Raw genomic sequence first — 12236 nt, 5'->3', positions numbered from 1 at the left:
GTCCGGGTTTTTGTTTGTTTGTTTTGCTTTGTTTTTGAGACCGAGTCTCACTCTGTCACCCAGGCTGGAGTGCAGTGGCGTGATCTCTGCTCACTGAAACCTCCTTCTCCTGGGTTCAAGTGATTCTCCTGACTCAGCCTCCCGAGTAGCTAGGACTACTCGGTGTGCACCACCATGCCCAGCTAATTTTTGTATTTTCAGTAAAGACAGGGTTTCAGCATGTTGGCCAGGCTAGTCTCAAATTCCTGACCTCAAGTGATCTGCCTGCCCAGGCCTCCAAAAGTGCAGGAATTACAGGCGTGGGTCACCATGCCAGGCCAACATGGTCCTGTTTTACAGGTATAGAAAGAATAATGAACTACGCTCCCAAATTTACCCTATGTCACCAACTTTTAAATGGCTTTACATTACATACCCAGATTATAAGACTGCAAATCATGGGCCCTTTTCTCGTAACATTATACTATACTCACACATACTCATATACAATTTAATGGTTCACTTTAATTTCAAGTGTTGTTAGATGTCAAAGACAGCATTCAATTAGACAGAAAATAAATATAATATTATAGGTCATTTTTTTTTACAAGTTTTACAGAAGCCTTTTAGTCCAGGCCCATTATGGGCATTGCAAAGGTTATTTGTTTAATGATGCTTCAACTTTTCATTTGGCATCTTTGACACAAAATTTCCACTATATATCATAGATTAATTGCCAGAAGTTAAGTCAAGTAGCTTGTATCATTTCTGTAATTTGGCATGAAAAAGGACCAGGAGAAACAGAGCAATCATGAAGGGACCAAATCTAAGGAACATGATGGCTTTTCAATTAAGACATATGGTCGTCTTGTGCCAGAGTTGCTCTCACTTCTTTTATACAGTGGAGAGTGTAAGAACAACTTTGTTACTTGCTTTAACAATCTATTTTTTTCAAGAATCTCTTATAATAAAGTAATATTTACCAATATTGAAGGAAAAAACAAAACACCTTCTAAAATATTTGAAAACTATTATCTATAAGTAATGAACTGGGAAAAAAGAGAAAGCAATATGATTCTTCAAGGTCACTCACTCTTCCAAAAATCAATGGTCATGGTGATGAGAGTTGGGGTGGAAAAACCTGAGGCAGGAACTATGGTTTATCATAAGAAATTATATTTGCTTATATTCTTCATGATAATTCACTCAATGTTTACTTTCTTATTAGGGCTTATTTAGGAAAATATTTCAGAACCTGTGTCCTACTTATTTACCAATCAGAGAAAATAAATGTGGTGATATTACCAAATGCTTCTATATACATACACACATCCATGTGGATAATATGTATTATAGTATGCATATAAATTATGTGCACATGCAAATACACACATAACCACCCATCATGAGGTATCATTCATCCATATACTTTCCATGGATTATCTAATTTAATTCTAACAATAGTTGTGAGTAAATATTGAGCTAGAGATTGAAATCAGATTTTGTCTTACTTTAGACACTAATATTTTATAATTATATAATTGATAAAAGTCACTTCTTAAAGTTGATAGTTATTTCTGTTGTTAAATATGTCAGCTAAGAAAAATAGCGAGATAATACAATTTCTTTAGCATGGCAAATTATGTACATTTAAAACCATAGTCATTATCTTACTGAAAATAATAATTTGGGACTAATAGAATATACAGTGAGCTCAAATAACTCAATGGGGAAAATATCAAATACTCCCATTAAAAAATGGGTAAAAGATCTCAGTAGACATTTCTCAAAAGAAGACTTACAAATGGCCATGAGGTACATTAAAAATGTTCTTCAGATGTTGGAGTGCTCTTAAAAAATGAAAAAATGCTCAATATCATTAATCATCAGAGAAATGCAAATCAAAACTACAATGAGATATCGTCTTACCCCAGTTAAAATGGCTTTTACCCAAAAGACTGGCAATATCGTTTTTTGTTGTTGATGTTTTGCTTTTTTTTTTTTTGAGATGGAGTCTGAGACGGTGTCTTGCCCTGTGACCCAGGCTGAAGTACAGTGGCACTGATCTCGGCTCACTGCAACCTCTGCCTCCTGGATTCAGACAATTCTGCCTCAGTCTCCTGAGTAGCTGGGATTACAGGTGCCCACCATCACACCCAGCTAACTTTTGTATTTTTAGTAGAGACGGGGTTTCACCATGTTGGGCAGATGGTCTTGATCTCCTGACCTTGTGATCCTCCCGCCTTGGCCTCCCAAAGTGCTGGGATTACAGGCATGAACCACCGCGCCTGGCCGGCAATATCGAATGCTGGTGAAGATGTGGAGAAGGGAAATCCTTGTACACTGTTGATGGGAATGTAAATTAGCGCAACCACTATGGAGAACACTATGAAGGTTCTTTGGAAAACTAAAAATAGAACTACCACATGATCTGGCAATCCCACTGCTAGGTATATATCCAAAAGAAGGAAAATCAGCATATCAAAAACATCTCTGCACTTTAATGTTTATTGCAGCACTATTTACAATAGCACTTCCGCGTTTATTGCAGCACTACTTACAACCTAAGTGTCCATCAATGGATGAATGGAAAAAGAAAATGTAGTATATATGTATAATGAAATATTATTCAGCTATAAAAAAGAATGAAATCCTGTCATTCACAACAACATAGATGCAACTGGAGTACATTATGTTAAGTGAAATAAGCCAGGCACAGAAAGACAAATTTTGAACATTCTCACTCATAGGTGGGAGCTAAAAATTAAAACAATTGAGCTCATGGAGATAGAGAGAAGGATGATGGTTAGCAGAAGCTGGGAAGGGTAGTAGGGAGGGGGCTGTAAGGTAGGGATGGTTAAATGGGTGCAAAAATATAGTTTGATAACACAGTAAGGTGACTGTAGTCAACAATAATTTATCGTATATTTTTAAATAATTAAAAGAGCAGAATTGGAATGTTCCTAACACAAATGATAATGTTTGAGGTGATAGATACTCAAATTACCCTGAAATAATTATTATACATTGTATGCCTGTATCAAAACAACATGTATACCACATGTATACACCTATTATGTACCCATTAAAAAAAGAAATTTAAAAAAAGAATAATTTGTCCACTCAAAGTCAGGACAAACAGCAATAATATAGGAAAAAAAGCAACATCAATATAGAAAAAATTACAACTTTTTTGTTAAAAAACTGCAAAATTACATTTATGTTCTGATAATATGATTTTCTATATCAAGAAATAAATAGATGCAACAAAACCTCATATTAAAAAGTTCATACAAAGGCTAAGTAGGAAATAAATGTATACCAATGTATTAGTTATCTGTTGCTACATAATAAATTACCCCGTCTTTTATGAGCCAGTCTCTGAAGTCGTACAACTCATCTGCCTCATTCTAATCACTCACTCATAAGAACAGTATTACACATTAAAACAACACTGATTATGAAGCAAGATTGGCCATCAACTGATAATAAAGCTGAGTAATTAATAGATGGGAATTCATTATAATATCCTTTTGGCTTTTTTTTTTTTTTTTTTTTTTGAGACAGAGTCTTGATCTCTCACAATCTCGGGTCACTGCAACCTCTGCCTCCTGAGTTCAAGCAATTGTCCTTCCTCAGCTCCCCTAGTAGCTGGAACCACAGGCGAGCACCACCACACCTGGCTAATTTTCATATTTTAGGTAGAAATGGTGTTTTGCCATGTTGGCCAGGCTGATCTCAAACTCCTGACCTCAAGGGTTCTGCCCGCCTTGGCCTCCCAATGTTCTAGGAATAGTCGTGAGCCACCGCACCCGGCCTTTTTGCTCCTTTATGTGTTAAAAGAGTCTCCAATAAAGAGGAAAAGAAAAAGAAAAACTACACTGATTGCCTCACAAGAAGAAATGAACAATCCAAATAGGCCTATATCAATTAGAGAAATTGAATCGATAATCAATAACCGTCTAAAGCAGAAAGCATTAGGATCAGGTAGGTTCATTGGTGAACCCTAACAAATATGTTAGGAAGAAACCATACCAATTATTTCATTATGTAGTGAAAATGGAAGCAGAGAGAATAATTCCCAACTCATTCTATGAAGCCAGCATTATCCTAATACCGAAACCAGACAAAGACGTTACAAAAGAAAGCTACAGTGCATATCTATCATGAACATAGAAGCAAAAATCCTCAACAAAATATTAGCAAACTGAATGCATAATGTATAAAAGGAGGTCGGCTGGGGAGGCAGGGGGCTTATGGAACTCTGTACTTCCTTTGTTTTGCTGTGAACCTTAAACTGTTCTTTTAAAAAAAGATTAGTTTAAAAAAGTAATCAACGAATACCAAGTTCATTTTCTGTGTTGTGTAACATTCCAATTTAATAAACTGAGGCAGCCCACCTGTTTTTATCATCTACTGAAGAGCCAGATTTTCTTCTCAAATTGTTCAGTGATAATAAGATCCTTGCCTCATGGGAGCACCCTGCAACATGAAGTTTCCGTGTCAGTGGTCATGTAGTTTTCATGCATAGTCTCTGCATCCTCACCATTTTTTTGTTTTGTTTCGTTTTTGAGGCCGGGTCTCACACAGTGGCCCAGGCGGGAATGTAGTGGCACGATCATGGCTCACTGCACCTCCACCTCCTGGGCTCAAATGATCCTCCCACTTCAGCCTCCTTGGTAGCTGGGACCACAGGCATGTATCACCACGCCCCGCTAATTATTATTATTATTTTGTAGAGACCAGGCAGAGTCTCACTTTGTTACCCAGGCTGGTCTTGAACTCCTGGGCTCAAGAGATTCTTCTGCTTCATCCTCCTAGTGCTAGAATTACAGGCATGAGGCACCACACCTGGCCTCACCGCTATTTTAAAAGACAATATTGAAGCAGGTTTCTATGTTTCAAGGAAGCCGCTGTGAAAGCAGAGGGAGCAAAAGACATTAAAAGATCTTAATTATCTCCCAAGTAGCCAGGGCTGAGATTTGGACCTGGTTTATGACCCTGTTTCGTGGCAGCATTTTTGACAGTCTAGAAGCAGGGTCCTTAGCAGTAGCCAAGCAGTACTGGATGTCTCACATTTTTTATGAGGAGATGCAGCTTTATGGACTGGCCAATCCTAATCGTTATTTATTTATTTATTTATTTTTTGAGACGGAATCTTGCTTTGTAGCCCAGGCTGGAGTGCAGTGGCCGGATCTCAGCTCACTGCAAACTCCGCCTTCCGGTTCACGCCATTCTGCTGCCTCAGCCTCCCCAGTAGCTGGGACTACAGGCGCCCGGCACTACGCCCGGCTAATTTTTTGTGTTTTTAGTAGAGACGAGGTTTCACCGTGTTAGCCAGGCTGGTCTCGATCTCCTGACCTCGTGATCCGCCTGCCTCGGTCTCCCAAAGTGCTGGGATTACAGGCGTGAGCCTCCGCGCCCAGCCCTTAATCGTTCTCACTAGCATACAATGGGTAACAGTTTCCTTTTGCCTTTTCCTCCTTGGTCAATAGGCGGCAGGCAGAGGCTGCGGATGTAATGGCACACCTTGCATGCTTCCATGTCACTGTCCTGAGTTCATGAAGGTTTCATTCCTTTTTTCTTCTTTTTTGAGTCTTTATTTTTTTAGAGCAGTTTTAGGTTCACCGAAAAACTGAGTGGAAGGTACAGAAATTTCCTATATATCCCCGCCCTCACACAGGCAGAGCCTCTTCCACCAACAGTATTCTGCACCAAAGTGGTACATTTGTTATAACTGATAAGCCTGCATAGACACACCATTATCACCCATAGTCCATAGCTCACTGTAGGGTTCCCTCTTGGTGGTGTGTAATTGATGGGTTTTGACAAATGTGTGATGACATATATCCACCAGTACAGTATTATACAGAGCATTTTCACTGCCCTAAAAATCGTGTGCTCTACCTATTCACCCGTTACCCCTAACCCCTGGAAACCACTAAAGTTTTTACTTTTTCCATAGCTTTACCTTTTCCGGAATACCATATAGTTGGAATCATAGTACATTGGCTTTTCAGATTGGCTTATTTAACTTAGTAATATGCATTTAAGTTTCCTCCATGTTATGTTTCCTCCATGTCTTTTAATGGTGTGACAATTCATTGCTTTTTAGCGCTGAATAACATCCCATTGCCTGAATATACCACAGTTTATTTATGCATTCACCTACTGAAGATGTCTCCGTTGTTTCCAAGTTTTGGCAATTATGAATAAAGCTGCTATAAACATCCATGTGCAGGGTTTTTGCATAGATGTGCTCTCAACTCCTCTGGATAGGTACCAAACAGTGTGATTGCTGGGTTGTATAATGAGAGTATGATTAGTTTTGTCAGAAACTGCCAAATTGCCTTCCAAAGCAGTTGTATCATTTGGCATTCCCACCAGCAATGAACGAGAGTTCCTGTTGCTCCACATCTTCATCAGCGTTTGGTGTTGCCAGGGTTTTGAATTTTTGCCATTCTAAAAAGTGTGTAGTGGTATCATAGTTGTTTCAATTTGCATTTTCCTGATGATATATGATGTGGAAACTTTTCATATGTTTATTTGCCATCTGTGTATCTTCTTTGGTGAGTAGTCTGTTCAAATGTTTTGCCTACTTTTTAATCCAGTTGTTTGTACTTTTATTGTTATCCATTGAGTTCTTTGTATATTTTGGGTACCAGTCCTTTATCAGACATGTGTTTTGCAAATAGTTTCTCTGTCTGTGGCTTGTCTTCTCATTCTCTTTGAGAGTGTGTTTCGCAGATCCGATTTTTAAATTTTTACTAAAGTATAACTTATCAATTACTTCTTCCATGGATCATGTCTTTGGTGTTGTCATTTTCCATTTGAAGAGTCGCTGTTCTGTACTGTACAACATCTGAAGCAAGAGACAAAAATCTTCGTGCCCGCGGCTGCTGCAGTGGGGTCTCAGGGCAGAGAAGCGCTTTCAGAGGGTGGGGGCGTGGCGGCTGCCTCCGCGGGAGCGCCTGGCCAGGGCCTATCCCGCGTCCCCCGGGGAAGGCTGTTGGCTGCAGCTTCGTTCTTCCGCGCAGCAGCCTTGCGGAGACTCAGAACCAGGTACGGGGAAAGAGCTGACGGGTGAACCAAGAAAAGAGGGAAATAAGCAAACGCACCTTCTTAAATCTAGAATTCTTGGTAAAGCCAGAGTTCCCAGATAAAGCTTCGGTGTCAGGTGAGCTAGATGGTATGTGTGGCCCGAGTCATTGCATGTGGGGACAAAGGTCAGGCAGGATTTTCACGTTTTCATCTATTTGGACAGTTGCTTCTTCCAGCCGGGTCAAGTGCGTGGGGAGCCACAGCTCCCAAGGTACATTTAATCATTCAACGTACTCAGATGGAGGGAATTTGGGTTGCATTTTCCATGAGCCTTCGGCTAGCAGAAAATTTTTCAAAAGGTCTTGAACAATCCCTTAATTCTTTCCGCCTGGGATTCAATTGCGCCAAGAGGACTAATTGTGCTAAAGCTGTAGAAGTGTGCTCTGCTCTCTGTAACGATACAAGCTGGATGTTGCTGGTGCGTCCCGGAAGGAGGTTACTCGGCTGTAATCTGGGTTAGGCTTTAGGGGGAATTCATCCTCAGTGTTGGTCACTCCCTCGTCGAACACGAGATAACATAAAATGCTTCGCGTTTTTAACAGGACAGGAATTCTCCCTTACAGCTGACTTGTGCCAGGGGATGTAGCTCAGTGGTAGAGCGCATGCTTCGCATGTATGAGGCCCCGGGTTCGATCCCCGGCATCTCCAAGGCGATTATTTACATTAGCTTTTGTTTAATTCAGCCTCTGGCATAGAATATAAGGGGAAAAAAAAAGAAAAGAAAAGAAACGATTTTAGTCCTTTCACATGTTTGCCATTATCATTTCCTTTAAATCCATCAATTCCCTGTCTTTCTGTTTTCTTCTCTTCTATCTGGTTGACTAGCCACAGGCCATATTCCTGTTTCCTGGAAACTTCCAAGATGTTTTATTATGTGGTGAGTAGTACAAAGTCAGAGGGACAATTCAGAAATGTACTATTCTTATAAATGCATCCAGAAAGAGGGAATACAGCTGAATATTCAAGACTATTTTAAGATCCACTAAATGAGACCCTAATCCATTCTCAGTCTCCAGTGAAAAACAATCAGTAAAATGTAATATGTCGACCTTAATCCATTCCCAGTCTCCAGTGAAAAACAATCAGTAAAATGTAATATGTCTCCGTATCATAGTTTTTTTGGGAGGTGGGGAAAGTGGAGTAGGATGGAGAAGAGGAAAGTAGCATGCTTTTTTTTAGTTTTAGTATTCAGGTGGGAGTTGCTTTCAACTTAAGGTCCACTCTAGCACCTTAAGATAATGTAGATCTTGTCCTATAGTTACTAACCTGGTAACCATTTTCTCACTGCAGCTTTTCAAGGTTTTTGTGTGGGAGACCTGGTCATAAAACATTTGGGACATCTGAGAAAGTAGTAAAGGTTAGAAATAGCCTGTGGAAATGGAAGGCAGAGTTGGTTAGAAACTCACAACAGGTGGAACGCCGTGGCTCATGCCTGTAATCCCAGCTACTCGGGAGACTGAGGAAGTAGAATCGCTTGAACCTGGTAGGGAAAGGTTGAAGTGAGCCAAAATCGCACCACTGCACTCCAGCCTGGGCAAAAAAGAAAATCATAACAGATTTCCTGACAACACTGAGAACCCCGCTGAGGTTGCATTCTGGGCAACTGTAAGTAAATGAGTTTTTAGGTTTATGTTATTTCTACATTGCACTTATGTTCATTCCTTGATTCATTTGAGTGCTTTGGAATATTGATAGTAAATTTGCGCTATTGCTTCAGTTCACATTTAAAGATACACCAAAAATGCCAACGTGTATTTCTCTGCCATTGTTAAGAGGAAATAATTAAACATGATAAACAAGAGAGGATCACAATAATAGTGAAATATTACAATGAAACATTATAAGAGGAAATAATGAAACATGATAAACAAGAGACAATCACAATAATAGTGAAATATTACAATGAAACATTATAAGAGGAAATAATGAAACATTATAAACGAGAGGACACAATAATAGTGAAAAATTACAATGAAACATTGTAACAGGAATTAATAAAACATTATAAACGCAAGGATCACAATAATAAGGAAACATTACAAAAAAATTAGCCGGGCATGGTGGCGGGCACCTGTAGTCCCAGCTACTTGGGAGGCTGAGGCAGGAGAATCATTTGAATCTGGGAGGTGGAGGATTACAATCAGACTGGAATTTTACCAAGTTAATTCCATAAATAATGTGGAAAATGGATTGGGAATGGTGGTGAAATAAGATGAAAAAAAGACTAGTTCAGATATTACTGGAAGAGTCCAGATGAATTTTGGTGGGGACTTTCACTGAGAAATAAATTTCAGAACGTGAAGACCTGTCCTACGACCATTCTTTAGGAAACAGAATAAGAGTAGTCAGAGGCTGGAACTTTCCCAGGGGCCTGAACTGTAGTTACTGCTGACTTTTTCCAAGAGATTGATATCCAACAAGATCTACATCAAGGATGAAGCTACCTGTCTCAATCTCTTAATTTCTCAATTAACCTCATTCCCACTCAGTTTTCTACTTCCAATGGGATCTTTTGGGCTGTGGGAAATATTTAATTTACTTGGAAAACATTTGATTCGCTAAACTTACTGTCTCATATTCCTGCTATCCCAGTTACCACTCTGGATATATGTCCCTCTAATTCTCCACCTATACCTTCATCTCCATAACCCTCTGTTCTTCTGTTTCAATGATGTAGACTTGCAATTTGTCTCTTTGCATATTTCAACTCCACTCTTTGTATCTCACATTTCCATGTTAACAACCACAATCCTTAACTACTCATACAAATGTTCCTGCATTAACTTAAACCTAGATCTCCCTAATGCATTGCTATTTAAATTAGAAACTACACATTCTCCAATCTCAGAATCAGGAAATAGGTTAGTTCCTTCTGAGGCCACATTCCAGTTTCCAAATCATTGCATTTCGTTTTATTTTATTTTATTTTATTTATTTATTTATTTATTTATTTATTTATTTATTTATTTATTGTTTTGAGACGGAGTCTCGCTCTGTAGCCCAGGCTGGAGTGCAGTGGCCGGATCTCAGCTCGCTGCAAGCTCCGCCTCCCGGGTTCACGCAATTCTCCTGCCTCAGCCTCCCGAGTAGCTGGGACTACAGGCGCCCGCCACCTCGCCCGGCTAGTTTTTTGTATTTTTAGTAGAGACGGGGTTTCGCCATGTTAGCCAGGATGGTCTCGATATCCTGACCTCGTAATCCGCCCGTCTCGGCCTCCCGAAGTGCTAGGATTACAGGCTTGAGCCACCGCGCCCGGCTTTTATTTATATTTTGAGACAGAGTCTCACTCTGTTGCCAGGCTAGAGTGCAACATCCAGCTCACTGCAACCTCCGCCTTCCAGGTTCAAGCGATTCTCCTGCTTCAGCCTCCCAAGTAGCTGGGACTACAGGTGCCTGCCACCATGCCTGGGTAATTTTTTTGTATTTTTAGTACAGATGGGGTTTCACCACATTGGCAAGGCTGTTCTCAAACTCCTGACCTTGTGATCCGTCTGCCTCGGCCGTCCAAAGTGCTGGGATTACAGGAGTGAGCCACCGCGCCCGGACTTCTATCTGCATTTTAAAAACCCTGTTCTGGGTTGGGCACAGTGGCTCATGCCTAGCACTTTGAAAGGCCAAGGCGGGCAGATCGTTTGAGCCCAGAAATTTCAGACTTGCCTGGGCAACAACATGGTGAAACCCTGTCTCTACAAAAAACATACAAAAATTAGCCAGATGTGGTGGCATGTGCCTATAATTCCAGCTACTTGGAAGGCCCAAGTGGGAAGACGGCCTGAGCCTGGGGAGGTGAAGGCTGCAATGAGCTGTGATTACACCACTGCATTCCAGCCTAGGCAACAGAGTGAGACCCTGTCTCAAAATAAAAACAAAAACAAAAAGTCCTATTCTGGCCACCTGCAGTGTGGTTCATGCCTATAATCCCAATGCTTTGGGAGGCCGAGGAGGAGGGTTGCTTGGAGCCAGGAGTTCAAGTCTAGTCTGGGCAGTATAGGTAGACTTCATTTCTAAAAAAAAAAAAATTAGAACAACCACTCTCCCTTAAGAAAAACCCTGTTTCTGGGAGGCTTTGCTTTATGAAACACAATCTCGGCCGGTGCGGTGGCTCACACTTGTAATCCCAGCACTTTGGGAGGACAAGGTGGGTGGATCATCTGAGGTCAGGAGTTCCAGACCAGCCTGACCAACATAGAGAACTCCTATCTCTACTAAAAATACAAAATTAGCTGGGCATGGTGGTGCATGCCTGTAATCCCAGCTACTCCAGAGGCTGAGGTGGGAGAATCGCTTGAATCCGGGAGGTGGAGGCTGGGGTGAGCCGAGCTTGCACCATTGTACTCTAGCCTGGGCAACAAAAGCGAAACTTCATCCAAAAAAACCAAAAAAACCCAAAAAAACACAATCTCACATTTCTCAGCAAGAAAACTCTTCCTAATTTAACGAAGACCTGGTGCCTGGTTTCTTCCACTCGCCCTTGGTGACTTCAGGGTCCATGTGGACAGATCATCCAGCACCCCAGCTTCTCATTCCTTTCTTCTCTCTTTTCCCAGTAATCTTTATTTCCACTCTATTTAGTCACTTGCACACATGGCCATGCTCTGGACATTGTCATGTATCAGTATTATGCCAAAAGAATAAATCCATCAATATTATGCCAAAATAATATAATCTAGTATAGAGTAGTTTATAAGAACACAGACTCTGGAATGAGAATACTCATGTTTAAATCTCAGCTTTTCTACTACTGTGAGATATAAGGCAGACCATTTAATTGATTTAAACTTCAGTTTTATCATCTGTAAAATGAGGAGAAAATGATGCCAACTCACAGGACTTTGTGAATTTTAAATAAAATAATACATTTAATAGTTTCTAATTATTAATAACTGACTATGGTAAGAACTCAATGAAAATTAAATATATAAGAATCAATTGGCTGGGTATGGTGGCTCACGCCTGTAATCCCAGCACTTTGGAGGCTGAGGCTGGTGGATCACCTGAGGTCGGGAGTTTGAGATCAGGCTGACCAACATGGAGAAACCCTGTCTCTACTAAAAATACAAAATTAGCCAGGCATGGTGCTGCATTCCTGTAATCCCAGCTACTTGTGAGGCTGAGGCAGGAGAATCGCTTGAACCTGGGAGGCAGAGGTTGCAGTG

At 40.6% G+C, this 12236-nt stretch overlaps 1 non-coding gene across 1 annotated transcript; it reads left to right on the top strand.

Moving 5' to 3' along the window:
• Positions 1–7656: 7656 nt before the first annotated feature.
• Positions 7657–7728, top strand: TRNAA-CGC (transfer RNA alanine (anticodon CGC)). The gene has a single exon. It is a non-coding gene; the product is annotated as a tRNA-Ala (tRNA).
• The last annotated feature ends 4508 nt before the right edge of the window (positions 7729–12236 follow it).

This window comes from Macaca thibetana, chromosome 4 (genome assembly GCF_024542745.1).
Source record: "Macaca thibetana thibetana isolate TM-01 chromosome 4, ASM2454274v1, whole genome shotgun sequence".
In the NCBI taxonomy this organism is placed as follows: domain Eukaryota; kingdom Metazoa; phylum Chordata; class Mammalia; order Primates; family Cercopithecidae; genus Macaca; species Macaca thibetana.
The sequence above is the reverse complement of the archived record's forward strand: the minus strand, read 5'-3'. Positions and strand labels throughout refer to the sequence as shown.